Source organism: Haemaphysalis longicornis, unplaced genomic scaffold (genome assembly GCF_048455015.1).
Source record: "Haemaphysalis longicornis isolate Haplotype H1 unplaced genomic scaffold, Haemaphysalis longicornis Haplotype H1 scaffold_7, whole genome shotgun sequence".
Classification (NCBI taxonomy): domain Eukaryota; kingdom Metazoa; phylum Arthropoda; class Arachnida; order Ixodida; family Ixodidae; genus Haemaphysalis; species Haemaphysalis longicornis.
In genome coordinates, this window is record NW_027526422.1 from 66172005 (window position 1) to 66196321 (window position 24317).

The following is a 24317-nucleotide window of genomic DNA, read 5'->3' on the forward strand; positions in this document are numbered from 1 at the left end:
ATTGTATTTCGATACCGCTCTTGTGTTGCTCCTGTAACCCGAGTATACATGTCCCACGCAAGCCTGTCATGTGGCGATTTTATTTCTGTACCGTGAACTGTACTGTGTTGCGCGGCTGCAAGTTTGCAAGTTTGTATCACTCCTGCCTTGGCCACCAAGAGGTGGCTGGCAGTATGTATTAAATAAATAAAATAAATAAATATGCTCATACTTGTCGACTTTGTTGAACAAGAACAAGATGATTACGCAAATATAAGACAGGAAATTAGTACACAAGGGATATTTACAGTGTTCCTTTATTAAAAAATTCATGGATGCTTGGTTTTTCGATAACAAATGATATTCTACATCTACTGCAGAAAACCGCCGCCTGCTGTTCCCCGCGCCACCTCTTGGCGGCATATGAAAAATCACGCGGCAACAGCAACGAAAGGTTCCACTAGCTAGGTTCCACGTTCTGCTTGGAACGCACGTGGAGCACGGCCGCGCGGTTCTATAAACATTGTAGGCGGCCGCCTCGATTCACGCGCGGCTCCGCCGTACTGCAGCGCTGGCATCGAGGAATCCCGCCTGCAGCAGTGGAACGCGGTAAATTCAAATCGCCTTGCGCAAACCTTTAGTGTGTTTACCTTGGGATGAGCGCGACGGTCCAGGAACAGCATGAGAGGGGAGCGGGAAAGCGAAGGGGGGCATTTCCTTGGCAAATGTATACAAAGACTATCGTCTTTTGACGACTTTTGCCACGAAAGGAGCAGATACGCGGCCGATTTTTTTATTCGTGCAAATCTCATCAACTTCGCTTTCAGCTCATTCCGCTCCGCGGTATTCAATCTCGCCTGCAATCGTATTTCACTTCTGGCTGAATGCCTCGCGTCAGCCGCCTCATTTCCGTCATCCCGACACAGTGTATATCCCTTCCTCTTGGTCTCTGTGTCTCGTATACGGGTGCGTTGCTCCTGCCTGAAGCGAACGAGCTCCTCTGGCTTTAATCCGGTTTCTCTACGGGCTTCGGTGTAGTATGATGAGCTCCCTCATTCCAGCGAATCAGGGGACCGCCGCTGCCTATTTATCAGCGAGCACGGCGTCTCTTCTTGACGGACACGTATGTGTGCACTCTTTTATTTAGGGTGAGCCGTGTTCTTCACCTGTCATCCGCCTCCCAGTTCTGATCCATTCACCGCTTACTTCTCCCCGCAGTCTACACGCTCAGCGGGACTTACCGAGAGACGCCACGGACAGGTACAGCGTACGTTCGAAGCAAATGATAAACGCATCCCCGCTACAAAGGAATCGCAACGAAAGAAAACGATAAACTAGTCGTAAATATATTCTGGCGTCTATAGGCAAGTAAGCTCCGCAGTAAATGGAAGGAAAAGAAGAATAACGTAAAGATACTCGTCGCGGATGAAAGCGAAAGGGCCGGCGTGCCTCCGACGCGGTGGGGAGTCCGGGAAATTCGCTCCGCGAAGCCGCCGCACAACGAGGGATCACGTCAGATCATCCCTTATTCGATAGCCTGGCTCGCCGCACTGCCCGCGATTCAGCGCAATGAGATTGGCCCGCCGAGTCGTGTTTAGCCGAGCTCCCATCTCCTGGCTCCGCGATGGCCTGGTATATGACGATTTCTTTTTAGGCTTTGCTTCCCGTACTTTCCCCGCCCGTCATATCCTTTTCCCGATCGTGTGTCTGTCCTCTTCTGAGATTCTGGTCGAGGTACTACTTCCTCCACTTGGTGTTTCCGGTCGTATACAACGGCCATATCTTAATGCAGGCGAATTCTTTCGGCCTTTGAGGCAGTAATTTATGGCCGCGCTGTTTGTGCGCTTATTCCGAGTCCATCCCTTTCTTCGTCTTTCTCCATCTGGCGAGTTTGTCGTCTCGTCGTTTCTGGCGCGCGCCCTACGTACAAACGATGCATGGGCTTGTTATTACGTTTATGTTAGTAGTGTTCAATCGATGCGGCGGTTCTACCTTCCCCGCTGTGGTCGTCAAAACAACAGTTACTGTTATGCAGTTGATTATCTTCATTGCACGAGCAACAGGTGAGGCACGTCGGCAAACTTTTCCCGGCGATATTTTCGCTTAGCTCTGTCAACGAAGCGAGTGACGTACGAGCGCATGTGGAGAGGGCGTTCTTCGCAACTCAGGAGGCGTCGCCGCGAAGGAGGCAAGTCGAAACGAGGCTCGTCAGCTGCCCCTGCCTCGACGAATCTTGCGACTCCCGCAACGGCCTGTGCACGCTGTAGAATCAAGTCTGCTGCCAGTGCATGGCGGCAAAAGAGAGATAAACGAACGCAACTGACGGCTACGAAGTGACCATACTAATGGACAAAAAGAAATTACCACCCCTTCCTGGAGAAAGTTGGGAGCAGCGCGAAAACTAAAAGCGCGCCCAGCCTTCGCTGGAAGCGCGTCCAGTCGATCGAATACGCAGATGGAGAACGAACCAATGCGACGAATTTTCGGCACTAACTAAACGCATCCACGAGCTCCTTTTTCATGATCGACGCGTGTATTGTCTTACCTAGAATCGTTCCTTTTTCGCGATTTTCAAGTAAACGTCTTGACACAATGGAAGCCCTATTTAAGGCATGCGCACCGTGTGTCGAGAGATCTTAACAAAGCTTTTCGGTCTACCGACCGGTCTATGGGGAAAGGCATTAGTGTTTTGACATGACGCCACGGGTTCCACTAAGGAAGATTTTTCTTTAAATCTTTGCACTGTTTGCACGGTGGTACAAGGTTCATGCGAGAAACACCGCGTTGCGCACTTCTTAAGCTAGGGAAACGCGTGGGGGCCAGGCCGAGCCTAAAGTTCTCCAGAGAGCGGAACGAGAGGCTCACGCATTCTTAAAGATACGCCATGGAGTTATTCTTTTACGATTCTTTTGTAGGCTCCCCGGCCCGGATGTGCGCGTGCATAATGAACTTCGGCTTGTGTAATAGCTGCTTCATGTTTCTAATTAGTTGGCAGCTGTAACAGCAGAATCTAAGAGAGCTCGTGCGCACTTGCTGTCGCTACAAGTAAAGCTATTTCCCTTATAAAATTTTTAAATGTAGAAGGGTAGGGCGGCATGAAATGTAAATACGTTGAAATTTTAAAGGTCGCTTGACAGTTGATAAGCCGTTAACTGTAAGGGAAAAAAAGGGGGGGAGGATAATTGTTGAGTTAAACCGCACTGAAAAACATGAGTGAATTTGCCTCATGCATTGGACGCCTTGTCCAGTGTTGCGTCAAGTCGGAGCGCGGTGCGCCAGCTGCCTCTGCGCCGTTTCCACGGGTTCCGTGACTCCCATCACAGATTGACGTGCTGTATGGAGTGTACAGCCAGTGCAGGGAGTAAAAAAAAAAAACAGGAAGCCGGAGCAAGGAGTGTTCATTGGGCCGAGCCTCAAGTTCTCAAAGGAGATAAAAGTGGTTTTTACGCATTCGCAAACATTCCCCAATGGATCTTCAATTAACGTTTTTCTAAATTGCAAGGGAGTTTTTTTTTTTTTCTAGAACTATTATTTAGAAACCTTAGCGATTTACTGCCTCACATTTGAGATGCGTTGCGGGGAAGCGTTAGCGCCAAAGTTTAAGTTCCAGTGATGAACAAAGTTTTTACTGCCTTGCTGCGCTTATCCGTCGCTGTCAGCACCGCCTAGCGGGAACGAGGTTTACTGAGCGCAATCACGTGTGTATACGGTGCCCGCCTGGGAATGGGTCGCTTTATCGGGCGCTAACACACTCGCGCAACCACGTCAAGTTCGCGTTCAGTTTTCCGCGCGTAACGATAAAAGACACAAAAGAGGGGGTTGAACAAGAGCAGCCTGCTTAGCAAGCCAGTCCGGGCGAAGAAGACTTGACTGCTAAGTAACTCTCTCCAAGCACGGGATTTCATTAACTCTCACTTCACCGGACAAGCGACGGCGAAGCACCGGGTTGGGCGGTCGAAGAAGAACCCCGGCAGCTAGCCAGCCAGCCGTTAGACTCGAGCGTTCCTCCGAGACGCGCAGGACTGGAACTAAGTGCAACTTTTTTGCCCTCTCCTCCGCCCTCATGAATGATGGACGATGCCCGGGCCATCACCACCCACATCACAGCAGTACCCTTGTGGTTACATAAGGGTACTTTAGGGGTTGGTGATAGCAACTTCACCTTGAGCGAGATGAGCGTTACGCCCCGAAGAGGACGGCGCGAAGGAAGATGAGAGCAGAAATAAAGGGAAGAGATGCGGCAACATGGGCCGCTGTTTTGTTGTGTCTGTTTACTTCCTTTTTGCATCGTTTAAGTGCGAAGCATATCTCTGGGAACGTTCACATTTTTGTAGCGTAAGCTACACTGACCGAGTTTGAGCAGTTTCGCGTGGACCCTGAAGGGCCGTGCTGCGCAAGCGCGAGAAGCATTGGTTTGGATTGGATTTGATTGCATTGGATTGGATTGCTGAACCTTAGCTCACGCTACAAATATCCTGGCATAGCCGAGTTAAGCGAGTGCTAATTTTTGTGTGCGTATCCTTTTATGGCGTTCTCAGTTTCCTTCGCGTTCGCACCGCTAATGTTAGACGCATATCCTTGGGAACCTGTGCAGGCTATTTTTGTTGGTTTGTAGCGTCAATTCTTTGGCGCACGCCATCTTTTTTGAAGCTGACATCCACCCACGAGAACCGTAGCGTAACAAAAATTTATTACCCGGATTATTAGGCAATCGGGGATGAGACGTAAAACGTGGGAGACGCCTTTGCCTGGTAACTCGCTTTCCAAGACGATTCAGGATATGCTTCGCTAAAGGAACTTACTGACGTCTGCGTTGAAGCGTAGCCGTTCAGAGCCACTGCAGGAGAGGCCGAACTCATCATGCAGTTTGTACTTGCCGTAGTACTTGCCCGGCCCGCGTTGAGCTGATGACGTCGCGGAAACCCTTGTACTTGCCTCCATGCTCCTTGGTTTGCGTCTACTACCCCGTCTGTCACTTCAGCCTTTTCGATTCGATTCGTTTCGATTCGTTTCGATTTGTTTCGAACCTTCCGATTCTGTCTTCTCGCACGTCTGGCCATGTAGTTGCCCCAACTTGCTTGGAGCATTCCGAGTCAGCGTTCTGGGGGGCTCGTTTGGCTCGATTCGCTCCCTTACGAGCCTCGCGACGTGCAACTCCAGCACAGCCGCTCTTGGCTGCCAGTTTAACTCGATCGACGGCGTTAAGAGCTTCGCGGCGTGCAACGTCGTCAGGGTCGTTCTCCAACTTGGTCGGCCGGCCGCTCCGGACGTCGGTCAGCGTTCCGAGCTTCTCGTTCAAGCGCTTCGGAGTCGGGAGTCGCGATGTCTCTCTGGCTAGATGCGCAGTCTTTCAGCTCCTCACACTCCCGCTTGTCGTCAAAATATGAACCTCGGTTAGCCTGCGGCCTAGCGGCATGAGCCTAGCCCTTGGCGGCCTGTTATGGTTTGGGTATGACTGACCTTGGGGGGATAAGATTGGCGTCGCTAACACTGTGCCCTCCAGACCCCACATGCCTCGATATGAAGGAAGGAAAAGGAGGACAACCAAACTTACAGCTACCTTGCACTGCGGGAATGGATTTCAGGGGGTTAAAGAGAGGACGCGAGAAAAGGGGCGAAACAGCAGCGCAGACGCGCTTGCATATAAATGCAAATTCCTTTTGTCAGACACACCCGCCGCGGTGGCTCAGTGGCGAAGGCGTTGCGCTGCTGAGCACGAGGTCGCGGGTTCGATTCCCGGCCGCGGCGGTCGCTTTTCTGATGGAGGCGAAAAGCGAAAATGCCCGTGTGTACGAGATTTCGGCGCACGTTAAAGATCCCCAGGTGGTCAAAATTAATCCGGAGCCCTCCACTACGGCGCGCCTCATCGCCTGCGTTGCGTCGGCGCGTTAAACCCTACAATCAATCAATCAATCAATCAATCTTTTGTCAGACACTATTATCGTTAATGTTCAGGTTCGCGGACCTTCGCAGGCACTATCATAGCATACAGTCTCGTTGTATTTCAAGTGAGACAAATCATCTGGCACGGTGAGCATGCGCTTCGAATTCCCTGAGAAATGCCCGTCAGGATGGATCTTTTTTTTATTTGTGTGGAGCTTTTCTTTTTCGTTTTAAAGCGTAAAGCATTAGCGCGGCGGCACCTTCCCGAGTCAGGACGTAAAGGAAGCTATGTTATTGTCTTAAAAGAATCCAATTCCACCCTCGCTGATGTTTTTTATGTTTGTTTCACATCTGCCAACGTATTCATACGAAAAAGATGTTTCGCAATTACAAATTTCTCGTCCACCCTGCCCTGTGCCGTTTTTGGTTTTGTTTTTCTTCATCTAACCTTCCCCTCATAAGATCCGTAACTTCGCGATTTCTAAAGCGAGCTCGGCTTTGCACGCGCACTCGTAAAGTGCAACGGCCGGCTCCCCGAGCCGCGCTGCAATAGGGCTTCTCCGCCCCCATTGTTCGAAGTCGAGCCGTCAGCGATTTCTGCGTGGGCGTTGCTACCTCGGCGCCGCGCGAGCAGTACGTTATTGCCTAGAAATCCATCTTCGGAGAAGGCGACCTTTCTTGAGAAGCAATACGTATAGGCAATACATTCCCGGCAACGGTGTCAACGCTCCCGCTGTTGGGAAAAAGATGAGGATCGTTAGGGTGTGTCCCTTTCTGCGCGCTCACATTAAAGTAATTGTCACGTTCTTGCGTTTATTTTTTTTTTAATTATTTTTAGGCTCTTTGAAAGCAACTGAGATTGGTAGCCAATGGGCTCCGCATTTTGGTGGCTGCTGACGATTTCCGGAATGCGTGCCCTCAGTTTGGTTTTGCCCTCTTTACGCGTATTAACACCCACTAAACCGAAGCTACTAACCCCTACGCCATCTTTGTTTTTTTTTTCTTTGGGGCGGGGCGAGGGGTGTTTCTGCGGTTCGAGTTGAGAAAACACGGTACTTAATTTGGGTGAGTAGTTTGATCACAAATGAGTGCCCCAAGGTTTTCCTGTTTTCTAGAAAAAAATTTGAGCTCCTCTGGGCGTCTTGTGATATTGTCACGAAGCCAAAGACGACGCACTTGTCTTCAAGGAAAAGAAGTTCATTGGAGCGAACTTGACCTCCTCTAACAACTCAAAGAGTAGACAGGTGGCGAAGGAGCAGTCAACAAAGTGACGTGCGCAGGCGAGCGTTGGCGAGTCGAATACCGGGGCGTCTGCTGTGCAGGCTTTTATCTTTCGGCGCGAGTGTTTCTCGAACAGACGATTTACATTCGGAACATTGTTGATCAAAGGAGATTATTCTAGGCTAGTAATGTTAGGGCGAAATGCTCTCCTTATAAGAATGAGATAACCCGTGCGGCATAAAAATAAAAAATGGAACACGCGCTTCGCTTAGGACACAGATAACAGAGCCGGGCGCAGCCGGGCAGTAAGAACAAAACATAAACAAACAAACCCAATGCATGGTTAGCGGCAATATCAAGTCACACATTCTTTTTTTTTTCGTTCGTTACGGCGCTTGTAATGCGGAAACTTCATGCGGATTTCGAGTATCTTATTATTTCGCACGAACATCTGAGGCATTGTTCATTCAAAGTATTCCGATAGAATAAAGCACGTCGAGATGAATAGAAGGGGGAAAAAGAACAGTTTTATCGCACGGTCGTATGCGAGGTACAAGTGGTACAGAAATAGTGCACTGGCCATATTATAGTACATAAGCGATCAAGCTGTATTTAATTATTTTCTCTTACCTCTCGAAATGTGCGTAAGTTGTTTTTTTTTTCTTTTAGTTATCGTCACTTACGTTATGCCAGCAACACCCTCCAGCCAAGCGGCAGAGCCGAACTCACAATCGCAAAAAAAAAAAAAAAAAAAAAGAAAATCTTTAACCAATTACTCACATTGTAAAACGACTAACCAAGAGAAGAGCAGGAACTACAGTGGAAACGGTAATACTCATTCAGCCGCTGATCATGAGCCGGATAATGCAGAGCCTACCGTACCACGAATTCACCCGCACCGATGAAAATAAAAGAAACGCCGTCATCAGGACAGCATATAAGGCAGTCGCGAAACTCGCAATTTCGACCGTGAGGCGAACTGGCAACTGGTGGACCACAAGGCTAAAAGATTGGACAGCAACAGATGTGTCTAGAAGAAGTGGGAGGCCATTAATTCGATTGAGGGATCAAATAACAACATTGGGAAGCGAATAATGGACTTGGGCACCGCAGGACAAGAGCTGTGAAGGTCAGTGGGAGAGGCCCTGGTCCTGGAGTCGACCTAAATAAGATGATGATGATGATGATGATGACGATGAATTGGCCCAAAAATTGTTTCCTTATAACGCATTCGAAGAAACCAGGAAAACCACTCTTCTAGCAGCAAGACAGTGGCTGGGAAAAATCAAAGTCGGGTCGGGCCATCATATGAAAGGCAGGCACCCCCCCCCCCCTCTGAAAAGAAACGACGGCACGCCATGATAGACATAGCACCGATTCAGCGACTCCGCATAAAAACTCTCCTGTACCAATAACGTGGATCCAAACTTATACAAGAACAGGCGATATGTCAGGATCCAGTTCATTTGAGGAAAGTGCCAAAGTCACAAGACCACAGTGTACACCGACTCCGGGACGTACGAATGTACGAGGCAGCAATTGTCGTAGTTGACCACATAGGCAATCTTTGGGACTGCATGACCCTTTACGTACAGGAACAAAGAAACGGAAGTTGAAGACATCCTCTTGGCGATCCGAATAGAAGAAGCATCAAATAAAAGCGTAAACATCACTGCAGACTCTCAATGGACATGGACTGTTTGTGGAGACAATACATAAACGCTTTTTAAGATACCCCCTTCCACAATTCAGAAAGTTAATAACGTCACCTGGACTCCCAGACACAAGGGTCTGGAAACGAATTAGGCACCGAACAAGAGCCACACATGCTCTTATACCGTGCTCCTTGTTACCACGACTACCACACTGCCCTCCAAGAAAAACTCTAAGAACCTCTCCTCATCCTGCGCCTAGGGACACGATTTTTCCCCTTGCTACAATGGGGTCTTAATGCCGAAGAATCGCTCACTCCGTGAAGGATAAATCAACACAAGTGTGTACGTGCCTGTGTGGGCGAAGATCTTCGGTGGGGATATCACACATTAATTTGAACTCTGCTGCAATTGGGGAAACATCCACCCTCTTCCACGCGAACTGGCCATGTCCAAGGGTATGCTCAGGAGAGAACAGCTCTAAACATTACATATTCCACTTCTATCGAGACATGGGAGGCAGCTTTGACCAGCTCGTTGCCTCAAGATCGGCCCGATCTGATGAAAAGGCATGGGAAGAATCTGCGGCATCTAGCGCTTAAGGTTTGAGGTTCTAACCTTAAGCTTCCTACCATGTCTTGACCCCTTTTTCTGAACCACAACTATTCCTTCCGTAATAAAGATCTTCTCTGTTTCTCTCTCTCTCTCTTTATCTTCGCAAAAACAAGAATTTTCAGTCCGGCTTAGACATCAGAGAATGAACACTTTGAAACACTGACACCTTCTCGCTCAAACTGCCCAACACCCCGCGGCTGCGGTGTGTTGGTCAGTTTCACGCTCGCATCTTAAGCCACAGAAGCACAGACGGGCTCAATCTCTCGTGGGCCATGGCGATTAAACACCCTTGCTGCTATCTCTCCTCGCTGACTTCAGTGCTCTTGAAGCATACACCGTAAATGCAGCGACTGCCTTCGAAAGCGCTCCCTGGTAGTCAAAGTAACGCTATCGCGTCTGAAATCTTAAGACCCAAACGGAGGTGTCACCTGCAACTTTTTGTTTTGACGCTGATGCGTTGTTCGAAGGATTACGCTGCATTCAGAAAGCTCGGTCGGAATCGTGCGCCTGTGCCTTATTCCCCCGATAGGCGCTTTTTTTTTTCTTTGTACACTCGGTTTGCTTGTTGGCTGTCGTACCGATTCCAATTTAACGTCACGTTACCTACGGTATTTTTAAGTGTTGAATTTGAATACTTTGCGTTATTGTAGTGTAGCCACTTTTTTACGTTTCATAGCCTGTGCTGCCGGGATAATTAATATACGGATTCTGTCCATAACGCGTCTAATTTTTTTCGCATTAAGTGGGAATGAGTAAGACGTGAAATTGCCACCCGCACACAATCAGACGCCTCGGCGAGTAGGTCTCGCCCTCCTTATGACCTCTTCGCACACACCTGTCAGTCAACCGTACTACATCAGACGCAGCCGTTCAACTAGCCCCGCATGAGACCGGTGACGTTTAGAAGTAGTTCTGAACTCAACCAACTCCTAAAACATTCTGCGTTGACGCAGTTTCACTCCGAACAAAAAATCAATAAGTCGATGGACATCAAAGAACACCAGACCTACCGCGCCGCCGTCGCGGTATGCTGCGAGACAATTCCGATGCTATTTGGAAGAAGCGTTCAACATCGAATGCCGCATGGCGTATTACCTTCTCCAGCCAAGCCCCTAAACGGCTGCATTAACGGACTAATAACGAACCAAGCTGGACGCGAGCAAGGAGATGAAGTGGCCACTTTCGGACGACACAGAACGACGACTCTGCCGGTGGCCATTGCGTAACGCAGTACATCCGTCAGCTTCCGTTCTGCGAGAGCGGCAATTTATGTAACTGGTCAGCGTTCCGTCGAGCGAGTATAACGCGCGTTGCACAACTTCGCACGGCTTCTCTGCGCCGAGTACAGGAAGGAGGGCCAACTGCTCGCCGCCCTTACGCGCAAGCGCCGAGAATAGACGGCGGTAATGCGGTATGGCGAGTGTATCGCCGCTGCCGATGCGTGCATGGGATGACGCGTGTACACGACCGGTAACTGCGTGCGCTCTCGGGGGGCGGCCTGCGCTCGTGTCTTCTGTATGACGAAAGTGCGACGCCGTCGTCCCATGCACGGGCGACGGCCGTGCATGGATTCGCGAACTCGCCGAACTTAATAACGGCTGTCTGCCGCGTTGAGCACTCGCGACGTTGCTTTCGCCGTGTTCCTTGGCAGCATGTTTCTCTACAGACGTGATTGCGATATATATATATATATATATATATATATATATATATATATATATATATATATATATATATATATATATATATATATATATATATATATATATATATATATATATATATATATAATCCAGGCAAGGGGATATGCTCCAAAGGCGTGTCGGGGAAGACGATGAACCCCGGAAGGTGTATGTACCAGAAACGAGCTTGGTTATTTTAACGCTCGGACCTCCGCTCCTATCGGCTTCACCCCTGCCACCCTGCCAATAAACCACCTCAACCGGCTACCGGTGCGTCACTGTGTTCTTGATAATATATATATATATATATATATATATATTGTGAGGCACAGGCCAGGAGTCGTCGGGCACCGGTTTATTAAACTGATCCCGCAGAGAGCGTAGCGAGCTCAAGTCGAGCGCAGAGATTCCAGAACATCCCGATGATGATAGCGTGGATGACGATGTGCGCGGCGAGCGAGGCTGGCGGTACATAGCATCTGGCACATAGCCACTGAGAAGAATGTCCACATACGGCTGCTAACGTCTGCCTTAGTCATAGCTTACAATATATATATATATATATATATATATATATATATATATATATATATATATATATATATATATACACAAAAAAGAATAGGCAGTCAAGAAAGCCAAGGGGATAATCTCGTACGTCATTTATTACTGTTGAAACAGGTACAGATTTTTGAAACAATGAAAGAAAGTAGAGAAAAAATACATACATACATAATACCATGTTCGCTAAATTATTTATCTACCGAAAAAATATTTCAAATGCTTTTCACTAGTTGACAGGGTTTAACAAAACAAAACTCATAAACAATCGCTTGGGGGGGGGGGGGGGTTGCCCAAGAAACATAGCATACATTGGCTCAGCCGTTTGAATTGCATCGTTTCGAGCGGTGAGTCACTCTGTCGTGCGTCAGACAGAGTGTCTGTTTGGTTAGGCTAGCCGACACAGTTTTATTTATTCCAGATGTCTCTTTAGAGCGTCGACTAAAGGCGCTAGCAGCAAGCACATCGGTACCTTTTATGCTTTCGAAATATTTTGGATAGCAAGCGATGCAGGAAGGTGCGTTAAAGTAGCTGCAACAAACCGACAGTTAAGCCCATTCCATGCAAGCATATCGGACATTATATCCACTACGGTGCAAGAGTCAACAGGTTGTAAGGCACAGGGGAGGGTTACGTCTCTGTCATTGCGGAGTGCGTGCTCCTCTTCGGTATCATTGCGCATGCGCAACCGAACGCACCTTGAAAGGAGCGGTTGGCAGCGCAACAGGTTCTGGGCCGTTAACTACATCCACCGCCACCGCGGCGAGACGGACGCTGGCGGAGAAAACGCGGCGTGCGTCCACCTAATGTGTCACTTCACATTGCTTCTGAAGTGAGGCTGTGAACGCTTTTGCATTGTTCAAAGTGAAGGGATGATACGATCTTTAGGAAACCGGTCGATAACTACGTGGTACACGTCCGAATATCTACAGAGGAGAGATCAATACAGCCAAAGGCGTCCCCGCGTGGCATACGTAGGGTAACAAGGCGCGAATGGGGTGTTCTCGCTGTGGTTGAGTTATTGAAATCCGTTGCTTAATTTTGGAATCGTTTTACAGATACAAAGACACGGCATTTAGGCGCCTTTAATAGGCACGCTGCATTAAGAACCTTCATTCCTCCCTGTGTTCGTGCATCTCTAAGTAAGCAGCTTTCCCGAACCATCGCTTTACTATGCCTATATGGCTAAACCCACGTGCGAAGAACTTCTTTTTTTTCCGATTTAGGCTAAACTGACATCTTTTTATTGACCGATTTCTACTCACCCTTGTTGGCCTATCCATCCCTATTAGCGTATCACATCAGTCTGGTAATGTTGATTTAGGCTGAAAAATATTGGCTTGAACGAACCTCCTTGTCGAAATTTGGGTTCTATTTTCTTGCGGTCTGTATATTTTCAGTACGCTTGCTGCGCAAATCATTGTTCTTACTTGCACACATTTTCTCAACTATGCATGCGGTGCCCCTAAGCTTAACGCCAACCACAAGCATAAACATCAAGAAACGAGATAAAAACTGATATATATATATATATATATATATATATATATATATATATATATATATATATATATATATATATATTGAAAATAAGGGTTGGCAGTCAAGAAAACCTCGCACCAGACCGGTATTCTGGAGGTCGTGGGTTCGGATCCCACCCGGCGGGCATTTTTTCACCACTTTCTTTCTCACTCAAAAGATTCTTCATCTGTTTCTATGACCCACCACAACCTCCCCTTTGCTTTCCGAGGTTTTCTTGACTGCCAACCCTTATTTTCTGTCTTATTTCACCGAGCCCCTCATTTCCCATTTTCTGATTCGCTATATACATACATACATATATTGTGAGCGCGAAGCTCCGAAGCGTAGAAAATCATTTAGTTCACTACTCCATTATCCCCATCACCAAACACATCGAGGAACGCTTCGTCTTCTACGAGACTGATCATCATCGTGAGTGGCTGGTCCGGTGTTCCGAGACGGCTTAGTCGTACAAAAAACGCCTTACCTCACCGAGTAACCAAGGCCCTTACAAGATATATATATATATATATATATATATATATATATATATATATATATATATATATATATATATATATATATATATAACGAGACATCTCTTCCACATTCTTCACCCTCGAAAATCCCTGTCAGGAGTTCATTCACCTTCCCTGAAGTTCATATCGCTGAATGGTGACAACGGAGCACTTGTAAGTGTCGCCTGCCCCGGGGAAAATCCGACACTCCGATAACGTCGACATTTTCCCTGTGCGCTTCGATGAAGTTGGAACGGCACAAACACGGGTGTGTGACTCATGCCGATTCGTCTTCGTGTGGAGCATGACACTCGATCGGCAGCAGAAATGTCAGAGGTGAAATAAGTGTAACGCTATAACATTAGAAGTCGGTTCAAACTTGGGTGGATCGAACGCAGTTCCGTAGACAATCGTTAGGCCACGTTGGAGAGAGAGATTCTGTGACATAAAAGTAAGGCGGTGATTCACGAGCAAGTACGACACCTCAGGCGCGTGAGCTAGGATTGACGATTACAGGCTGCCATGTCAACCGTGAATTTGCTGAAACATCGATAACATCTCGGAATTTCGCCAAATCTGCCAAGGGAAATTGGAGATTCGGCACAAGAAACTTAAGCGAATATTCGTCAAGACCCAACTCCGTTAGTTTAGCATGTCGCTATGGAGAACGGGTGGCTACATTGGCCCAAAAAGCAAGCACTTTTGGTTAAATAGCTTTCATTTAACGAAAATGGCGTCAGTTTTGAACCACGGGCGCACCCGTTTAACTCAGCCTAACCCCGCGCGCATTTTTTTAAGGCGAAGATATGTCTCATTGGAAGATGGCCTTGAATTACCCCGGCGTCGGCACGGACGGTACAAAAACACAAGGAAGTCCAGACGATAACCAAACATGTCAGCCTTGTATAGGAGATTATTTATGATTACCAAAATTAAACGTTGATTAGTTCAAAATGCTGATAATTAGTGGGGTATTAGGGGCTTGAGATGAATTAGGACAAATAAAGATTGATCATGATGGATTAACGATTGATCAGGGATTGATAGCAATGATTGGGAAGGCGGCAATGAGTAGATTAAGGTGAATAAGATGGGTTAAAGACGGTAAAGAAGCGCGGCTTCTGTGTGGACGGTTGGACGTGTATGTAAGAGATGCCCGCCACAATACCGCGCCATACTTTCACCTTCAAACGACGTAACCTGCCCGAGAATTTCTTTTTTTTTTGTTTCGAATGTTTAAGGTAATGATCGGGACATTGGGTAGATTACTACAACCACCTTGAAATGGCTCTGATAAAAAAACGTCGTAGAAGCTCTCTGTCAAATAAACCAACCTATGGCGTCTTTTCAGGAAAGCTCTCGGGTTCAGCAGTGACGTACAGGGCGCGCTTCTGCAACGACGTGTGGTCAGGAAGCTCAAAAATTACGTTTTCGGTAGTGCTTGCGGAATTGTTGTGGCGTAAACTTAGAACAGGTACCCGAATTTTGAGCCTAATTAAATCTATTGTCTTTTGCAGCTCAATAACTCCAACTAGGTGTAAGTCACGAAGTTTGAGTATACCTGAGTCCTAAATTTTAAGACTAAGCCCCAAAGCTACGCGAAGGGCTGTGAGGTGCGCGGTATGGGAAGGCTCCAGATCAAATTAAACCTGCGGGCCCTTTAACATGCGCTGAAATATTGCGCACATTTGTGTTTTAGTAACTCTCTCCATCACGAGAAAACCTCGGAAAGCAAAGGGGAGGATGCGGTAAGTCATTGAAACACATGAATAATTTTGAAAGAAAGAAAGTGGAGAAAAAATGCCCGCCAGGTGGGATCCGAACCCACGACCTCCAGAATACCGGTCTGGTGAGACAACCACTACGCTACCGGCGGGGCGATTTTCCCTTCCACTTTCTGGGGTATTTATGTTTAGGTATTTTTGTTTCCTGTGCTTGGGGGTGGTAGCCAGCGCCACTCGGACTACTCGGGGTGAAGACCTTCTTTTTAACCCCCGGGCCGTGACTCGAGTGTCTACGACATGGCGAGAGTGGTCGACCAGCATTGAACCCTCTTAAGCTTCCTATGGCACAAAGACTGCCAGAACAGAGGCCCTGGCTATGCATGTAGCGAATGAGAATAGGAAATGAGGGGCTCGTTGAAAATAACACAGAAAATAAGAGTTTGCGGTCAAGAAAACCTCGGAAAGGAAAGGGGAGGATGTGGTAGGTCATTGAAACAGATGAAGAATTTTGAAAGAAAGAAAGAAAGTGGAGAAAAAATGCCCGCCAAGGGGGATCCTGGCGGGCATTTCGCCCCGCCGGTAGCGTAGTGGTTATCGCACCAGACCGGTATTCTGGAGGTCGTGGGTTCGGATCCCACCTGGCGGGCATTTTTTCTCCACTTTCTCTCTTTCTTTCAAAATTCTTCATCTGTTTCAACGACCTACCACATCCTCCCCTTTGCTTTACGAGGTTTTCTTGACTGCCAACTCTTATTTTCTTATATATATATATATATATATATATATATATATATATATGTTTGATGTTCATGGAACATTTCAATTAGGGAGATACGATTTACTGCGACCGAAGTACCATTGTATTTTGTTCGTGGATCATAAAACTAGCCTTTGGCTATTGGGTTCAACATTGCTTTTGCGCATGTTGATTGATGTTTGATTGTAGGGTTTAACGCGCCGACGCAACGCTGGCGATGAGGCGCGCCGTAGTGGAGGGCTCCGGATTAATTTTGACCACCTGGGGTTCTTTAACGTGCGCCGAAATCTCGAACACACGGGCGTTTTTGCTTTTCGCCTCCATCAGAAAAGCGACCGCCGCGGCCGGGAATCGAACCCGCGACCTCGTGCTCAGCAGCGCAACGCCTTAGCCACTGAGCCACCGCGGCGGGTGCTTTTGCGCATGTTGTTCTGCAAAAAATGAATAGAGCTTCAATCAATCAATCAATCAATCAATCAATCAACACTTGCAATCACCTTCATGACGACGATGCCGGGGAGAGGTGGGTGTGAGTAGTAGCGGGGTGATTTTGTGATTCAGGGAAGTAAGCCCACATTTTCACTCGGGCCAGACATACGTCGGATTCTCCAATAGAACACAATGTCCGGTTCGGGGCCAGAAAAAACAACTACACAGAGCCCAACATCCGCCACTGCCAACTCCACCTCACTCACGCAAACGATGGAACGCGATGCGGAGGACGTCGTTGATGCGTAGGCATCAAAGTCCCCTCGTCTCCTCTTCCACCTATTTGGCCAGCCTTCCCGAGGACCACACCAATATCCGCACCTCGGCACAACACCGCCCCGACCGTGCTCACGCGTCGCCGCACGTGTCGTCTCCGACGCCAGCGGGGCATCGATGCCTCTGCGTTTGTTTTTCCCTCCTTGTCTTTCTCGTCTTGGGAGTTTCCGCTCCAGGTTTTCTCCGGTAACGCTTTTTTTTCTGCGTATCTCGACCACGTAGGAGTGGCGACACGACAACGGGGACGCTCGGAAGCTATGCGAGGCATGCTCGCCCGGCGTTATCACGGAGGCGTCCCTTGCCTCCGCTCGCCCTTCGCAAGCCGAGAATTGTTCCCTTCTTCTAATTAGTGGCGCGCTTGAAGACAACAAGACCTTGACAGCGGCCCCGCGAGAAATCAGCTAGACACGGGGCAAACACGCACGGTCGGGAACTCGGCGCGTTACATGTCCAAAGAAAGGAGGCAGGCAAGACCACCACGAACATGTTGGGATGGATAGAGGGAAAGGGGGGTGTGGCAGGGCAGCGCGGCGGTTGGAGGGCTCAGGATATTGGACGCCGATTGGCAGTCGCCCCCGTATTGCGGAAGGAAGCTCGGGAACAAGGTGGAAGAGGATGGCGGTGAAGGGGGGGGGGGGAGAGAGAGAGAGATGGAGTGAAGTGACGAGCTTCCTCTTTCTGAGAGTGGAGGCGGCGCGGCGCGGAAGAGGAAGGAGAGGGAGGGGAGCGTTCATTCCCACGCCTGCGATGCCCCCGTCGACAACAGGACGACCGTCAGCCGTGGACGCCTGTGGACAACGCGCGTTGTTGCGTCACGCCCGGCGTTAGAAGATGAGGCATGGCGTTATGAAAGGAATTCGCTTCGTCCCGACGCTTTGCGAGGATGCGGGGTTTGTTTCTACCTAAAGAGGAATCTGGGGAATGGAACTTCCGGGAGGGATGTCTCCACCCCGATGATGAATGTTAGGACTACAGCTGCTATGAACCGACAAAACAGTTTGGAACTCACATAATAGATAATCTTCCCCACTCGAAGTTGATAATTACGCACTGCCTTCATTGTGTTGAGCAGAAAGAGAAAGAACGATCTTTAATGCAGTCTGGCGATGTTAGCCGGGCTAAAATGCCTAACTTTCTACGCCAGTTGATGAAGGGATGAAGATGATGGCAATGATGTTCAGGAACTTGTTGCGCACAGACGGCCAGTTGTTCACAGCGACTGGTCTAGACTTGTGTGTTGCAGGTACTCTACCAAAGCTTTTTTAGCCCGTAAAGCACGTTTGGTACAAGCCCATGGTCCTAAAACGTCTTTGGCCGAGCAGATGGTTAATGTCAATCCAGTCATTACAACCGTATGAACCATTACCTCGGCTTCTGCGTACTCTATTGCCACCCATGCTTATGGTATGGCAGAAGTAAGACGGCCACAGCACGTCCTATCAGACCGGCCACTACACCCTTTCACTAAAAAGGAAACACTGCGTCAAATAAGGCGCTAGTATAAACAATACTTTGCATTTCTCAGTTACAAACAGCACAATCGAACGAGGGAGTAGATACACAGACCTCGTACTCACGTAGAGCCATCGACATTGAAAGGGCATCAGCCGTCTTCTCTCGGTTAAAGGAAAGCGCTGTCGAATTATGAACTCGCGCGTCGCGCTCACAACTGTTTGCGCAAGATCGAACGACTCGACGAAAACAAGCAATGTAAACACTGGAGACGAGCGCGAAGAAACGACAATTTGGTTTCTAGCTTTCATTGCACCCTTTTCAGGGCCACGATCGATCGCTTTATTTTCTGCAGCGAGCGCTAGGTCAGAATTGAACATTTGCCACATGCAATAAACGATGACGCGTTCCGAATATATATATATATATGTATATATATATATATATATATATATATATATATATATATATATATATATATATATATATATATATATATATATATATATATATATATAGATATATATATATATATATACTCTTTAATATAAATATGTGGGTGGTGCATTTTGTTCTCGCATGAGCAGCCTATGTAAACAGCTTTGATTGACGATGCATCTTGTAGGCTTCCCCCGCAGTCTGCGTAGTATAAAGAGCCGACTGGCTGTCTCGACAAAGGATTTGGCATCATTGGTGAACGCTTCACGCGGGTGAACACACTCTCTTGCTAAAAGGCCGCCTATCTTAAGCTGCGCTGCTTTGTGTTTCGCCGGCGCGGATTGGGGGCATAAAAGGTTGGAATCTTGTTTACTGGTAACCTATCCACGCGCTATGCACGCGCGTGAAAAACTTAAAGGTTGGCGCGAGGAATTCGGCTGGTTCTAAATTTGCTTAAGAATTTATGATAATGGGGGGCTGAGCTCGTGGCTTTGTTAAAGAGGAGCGATTTAGCGCGCTGGACGCTATTTGAAGCGATCTAGGCAAGCAGTTATCGTTAGGGGTGGGTTCAACTGCACGCTCCAAAGGCAATAAGGTGAGTCGAATTTTCGTTATTCCGTTTTCCGGGAAGCATGAAATTCGTTTCGAAACATGGTTCCGAAGGTTGCCTTTTCCATTGCGGGTTATAAAAAAAACAGAGCAGGGCTGGCCTCGTGAAAATATTTGTTTTTAAAATTTATTGACTGGTTTGGAAAATTCTATAATTTGGCAAAGGGGACCGGTCAGAGGCACGATATTGATGCGGAAATGAAAAGAAGGTTTGGAATTGTTAAATGTAACCGTAAACATAAGGATAAACTGTACGATAAGGTCGCCTAATAGAGCAAATAATGAAATGAACAACACTAATGGCTACCATTAGTTTTGCCTTGTTCCTGCAGGCATGTGGTATACCCTCAGAGGATGAATAAACAACGCCAGTTGGTAACTCCGTGTTATTTATTATGCTAAGTTTCGTAGACCTCGTTGCATAGGGACGAGGTGAATAGTAGAATAAAGTTCTCTTTTCGCTTGCTCCGAGAATGGTAGACATCGTGGAAGTGTTGAGTCTTCACTGCATGACGATGGAAGGAAAACGTTATTTTCTGAACTTGGTTCTCTTGCCATCGGCATTCCTCAAATACAGTTTCTAACGACAGCAGCAATAATCACTCTGGCGGTTTTCGCCGCCATCGAGGCTGACTTTGCCTGTTGAGGCCCCGCATGTGTCCTAGAATGAATGGCACGACTTTTAACCGTTGCCTGCCATATATGAGTATTTCGTATTACAAATTCATTGCGCGTATCTGCTTCCTGGCTGATTGCGTACTGTTGAACGCCGCCATAGTTAACGTAAAGTCAGCCTTGCAGCGGTGTCGATAAACACCTTCAGTATTTCCTCCGGGACTGGAAGCACTTCGAAAGCTATGTCTGTCGCCAGGACAGAGCGGCACGGCTTGATTTACCCGTCGCGGATGACCTTTGTAAATCGGATTTTTTTTTTGTTGCGATTTTGTTAAAAGGGGATTGCGAATACGTTTACTGCTACATCTCAAGGAAAGCGCACCAGTAGGGACGCCTTTGTGACGTCACACATCATGAGAAGACATCTCGGATGTTGAAGAGCACCGAGAGAAAGACTAAGACCTTTAAACCTAGTTTCTGAGCTTGCTTCTCTTCGTAGAGAAGTAATATTTAGCTGGGGCGTTTCGTGGCCATTTAAATATAAAGGCTGGACGCGCTTATGAGCCATGTTCTGAAAATATTTCAGATATTAAAAGAAGTTCAAAACTTGCAACGGCCCTTCAAAATCCTCAAACTCCTTTACTGCTACCTTTCCCGCCTTTTTATGTCCTCTTTGGCTAGACAGATTTCCTCTTAACTTTCTAACTAGAAAGTGCCGCTTCTGTAAAATGCCAAAAATCCCCCTCTTCCCCCCCCCCCCCCCCCCAAAAAAAAAAAAGAATGTTATCCCGATATGTGACTACCAATGCTGGCCTCTAACTGGGGCTTGCGCGAGTGTTTAACAACTTCAATACGCACAAATCACAAAGCGTGCAAGCATTGCGAACAAATTGGTGCCGCCTACACTGGGCGGCAGAGTGTAATGTACTATAGTCTGAATGTACTCGTATGACCTAGTCTGAATCTAAAGAAGCACCTGTGTAGGCGTCGCTTCGCTCGCAGTCCACAGGTGCCTGGATATCACGGTTTCCTTTCATTATATTCCAAATTTGGATCCGCGGAGTCAACCGCACCTAGGCAGTACTTCGTTAAGTGGCTGAGCTACTGTTTCCTGTCATCCGCATGCGCCTGGTACGAGCAGGATCCTTCGACGACGACTGAAAGAGAGAGAGAGATCTTATTAAAGCTTTCGATAGCATAACGCACAAGGCCGTATTCGACAATTTACAAAAAGCTAGGAGTCGAAATAATAATTTAAATGTACATCAAGGGCTTCCTCTCCCGCCGTTGGTCGCAAATCACTATTGGAGGAGACAATTAGATATAGTGTCAAACTTGCGAGCACAGGCACGCCGCAAGGTTCAGTCCTCTTTCCCTTCCTTTTCGAACGTTGCGATCGTGGGACTGCCCGCAGAACTAAACAAAAATAGACGGACCCCATCATAGCCTATACAACTGAAAGCGAGGCGAATAAATAGCTCGGCGCCGAAGTGCGCAAAACCGCAGAGACCGCATAAGCGCGTGGCGGCGGGAACGGGAGCACGCGTGACGCGTCGTCGGCGAGGAGCGCTCTCGCGACGGAATTTCCGCGCGGGGCCTCAGCTTGCACAGGATGCGCTCTATCCTGCGGTGAGATCAGTCGCAGCTGCAGGGCGTGTCGCCGACGCCTGCTGCGCTTCAACTGCGCCGCGCACAGCTGCTGCAGTGCACGGGGGGAGGGGCGTACGCTTCCACGTGCCCGTTTTTCTTCACAGCCAAGTTGTACGCACAGCTTTCTCTCCATTGCCACACATAATTGTCCGGCAGTGGTCGATGTCCGCCCGTCTCGAGACGAAAAACAATTTCGTGTCCAGTTTCTCCCGAATGCTCTGTAGCTCTCAATTTAATGAAGGTATCTTTGGAAAAAAAATTATATTGAAATTGGCCGTTAAGACGGTTTTATCATTGCGCCGAATTTCATTTACTTGGCATAATTTTCAAGGTCACACTGAAGTTGTCAGCGTTACAGAATTCCCGTCTGCTGTCAGAACATGCCCGTCTACGGCGGAGGTATGGTTGCACGAAAGCGGCTGTGTCTTTTGTTTTGTCGTAACTATCGGGAAACAAATTATATGACAATTGAACGCGAAGACGACTCCAACGTAACGTCGAGTTTCCTCTACTTTTCTTAATTACATGCTTCACCGTGAAGTTGTAAATGTTTTTGAATTCGCATCGGCTGGCACTACATGGTCTTCTACGGGAGGGATACGGGCACCCCGTGTTATAAAAATAGTCCTTCCGAGGTTCATTTTAGCGAAAGAACTATACAGTTTCCTCAATCGCAAATCACAAACAAACATGCTTTGTTTCATGCATAGGCGCGTCGATTGAAGTAAAACACACCGCATGTTCGCTGCTCCTGGATGTTCACAGAGTGGAATGGCTGAGGAACTCATTACACCTGTTTGGAAGGACGGCTTGAAGATGGTCGCTTTGAGAATAGCTTTACGAGTGAAATGAAAGAATGCCGTTAGCTAGAAAATTATCACGCGAACACGTAATGTGAAACATTTTATGCGAATGCTTTGCTAAAGGTGACACGTCGGTAGATATTGCGTTTTATTAGCCGTCCGATTACCCCTTATGACACGTCAACGACAGCAAAGTTATAATTGTGACTGGGATACAATTACGTGCACATAAATATCCAGGAATGAGGAGGTGGTGAAGCAGAGCCTCCCTGTAGAATAGTTGGCATGGATTGGGACGGCATCCTGAAGGTGGTAGGTTCGCGACCCACCTCGGGGTGCCTTTATAAGTGCAGAGCACTTTAGGCGCTCGCCTTGTCGTCGTAGCTCGCTCGCTGAACCCAAGTAGGGCAACAGGGCGTTCCGTTGTAGTGCTGTCGCCGCGGCGTACCCCGGAGGCTTCGAAAGCCAAGAGCTTTTTATACAGTCATAAGCGTTCGAAACTCGTGAACCGCTGGCGCTTGTCCTACATCTCCCCATTGTTTAGCGCGAAGAAAACTATAGGTACATTTGAGGAAAAATTACGTAATTTACCGGCAGCGCCCGCGTTCACTTAGTTAGGAACACTCGTTGGGTTGGTTTTTACCATAGTAAGCGAAAAAAGCGGCCGCGCAAGAAAATAATTGCGCGTTCGAAGTGGCGCAGAAAGGCTCCACGCGAAAGAAGGAAAAGGCACGTTCGAAATGCCGCAGAAAGGCTCCAGCCGCGCAAGGAAAAAAGGGCGTGTTCGAAATGACGCAGAAAGACTCCAGCCGCGCAAGAAAAAAATTACGCGTTCGAAATGACTAGCGTCACTAAATAAGCTAAGTCTTTATTTAGTGACGCTAGAAATGACGCAAAATAGCTCCAGCATACCAAATTAAAGTAAGCACAAAAATAACAGAACTCCCGCTGGAGCACTTTCAGGCAGGGGGCGCGCGAGCACTGCGAAGGCGGGAAATTCGAATTGCTTTCGGTGGTAGCAGTGAGCGGTTAACGGCGGTACAGCCCATTATGCCAAATCACTGCTCTGCACTTCCGACAGCTTTCACGGTGAGTGGAGCGGCTTTAATTTGTTTTTACTTCTTTCTTTCAAACATTACAGAAAATATATTGGAGCATGAAAAAAAAAAAATGAGAACTACTTCCCCTATGCCGTAAATGAAAGTTTTTACTGCTACATTTCCTTCCTGTGCCTATTCAACAAGCTGTTCGTCTCCTGGTAGATCGTCCTCGTTCACTTATGGATGGTCGTGGATGCGTAAATAAAGTACGGGGTATACGACACCAACCACAACATTAACCTCGACTTGCGCCAACGCGCGTAACTTGCACTTCAGTCTGGCTGCATGTGTCGGCTTGAAGACGACGCTCTGGTTTTCGTTTACCTTTTTGCCTTCCTTGAGTTCAGGCATGAAACGTCGTAGCTTTTACTTACGAACCCAGCGTTGGGCTTGCACACAAGACCGGAATGCCCCGATGCGGGCATGTACGTTTCTCTTAGTTGATGCTTGTAGGGGTGGGGGCTGTTACTGTCGTCGTCGTAATCGTCGTCTCATGTAGTCACGGTACTAAAACAGCGAGAAACTCGTTTACGCCTCGCGCTGGAGCGCTTCGTATACGCGTACTTAAGAAACACCAGGACACTTGTTTACGTCTCGCGCTGGAGAGCTTCCTGCTTCAAAGAGAAGAGTCTCGTACAGCAAAGCTGCGTTCCTCTACCCCCAACTGTTTCATCTCCGTTGGCAAAAACGGCAAGGCTCCAAGAATACACTTATACACTGCATGCTTCGCCCCTCCCCAGGTTTCACGTTAGTGGAGATGGCCCGTGATTTT

At 47.8% G+C, this 24317-nt stretch overlaps 1 protein-coding gene across 6 annotated transcripts in view; it reads left to right on the top strand.

Moving 5' to 3' along the window:
- LOC144145843 (rap1 GTPase-activating protein 1-like) overlaps positions 1 to 24317 on the top strand; it is a 222861-nt gene that overhangs the window by 111627 nt on the left and 86917 nt on the right. The window contains exon 1 of one of the 6 annotated variants that reach the window (XM_077677635.1): positions 19043 to 19124. The exons of 4 other annotated variants lie outside the window; for them this stretch is intronic. The gene's annotated coding sequence lies outside the window, so the exon portion shown is untranslated. Of the gene's footprint in view, positions 1 to 19042; positions 19125 to 19147; positions 19364 to 24317 lie in introns of those variants that run through there. One more of the 6 variants, XM_077677633.1, reaches the window with a different exon arrangement.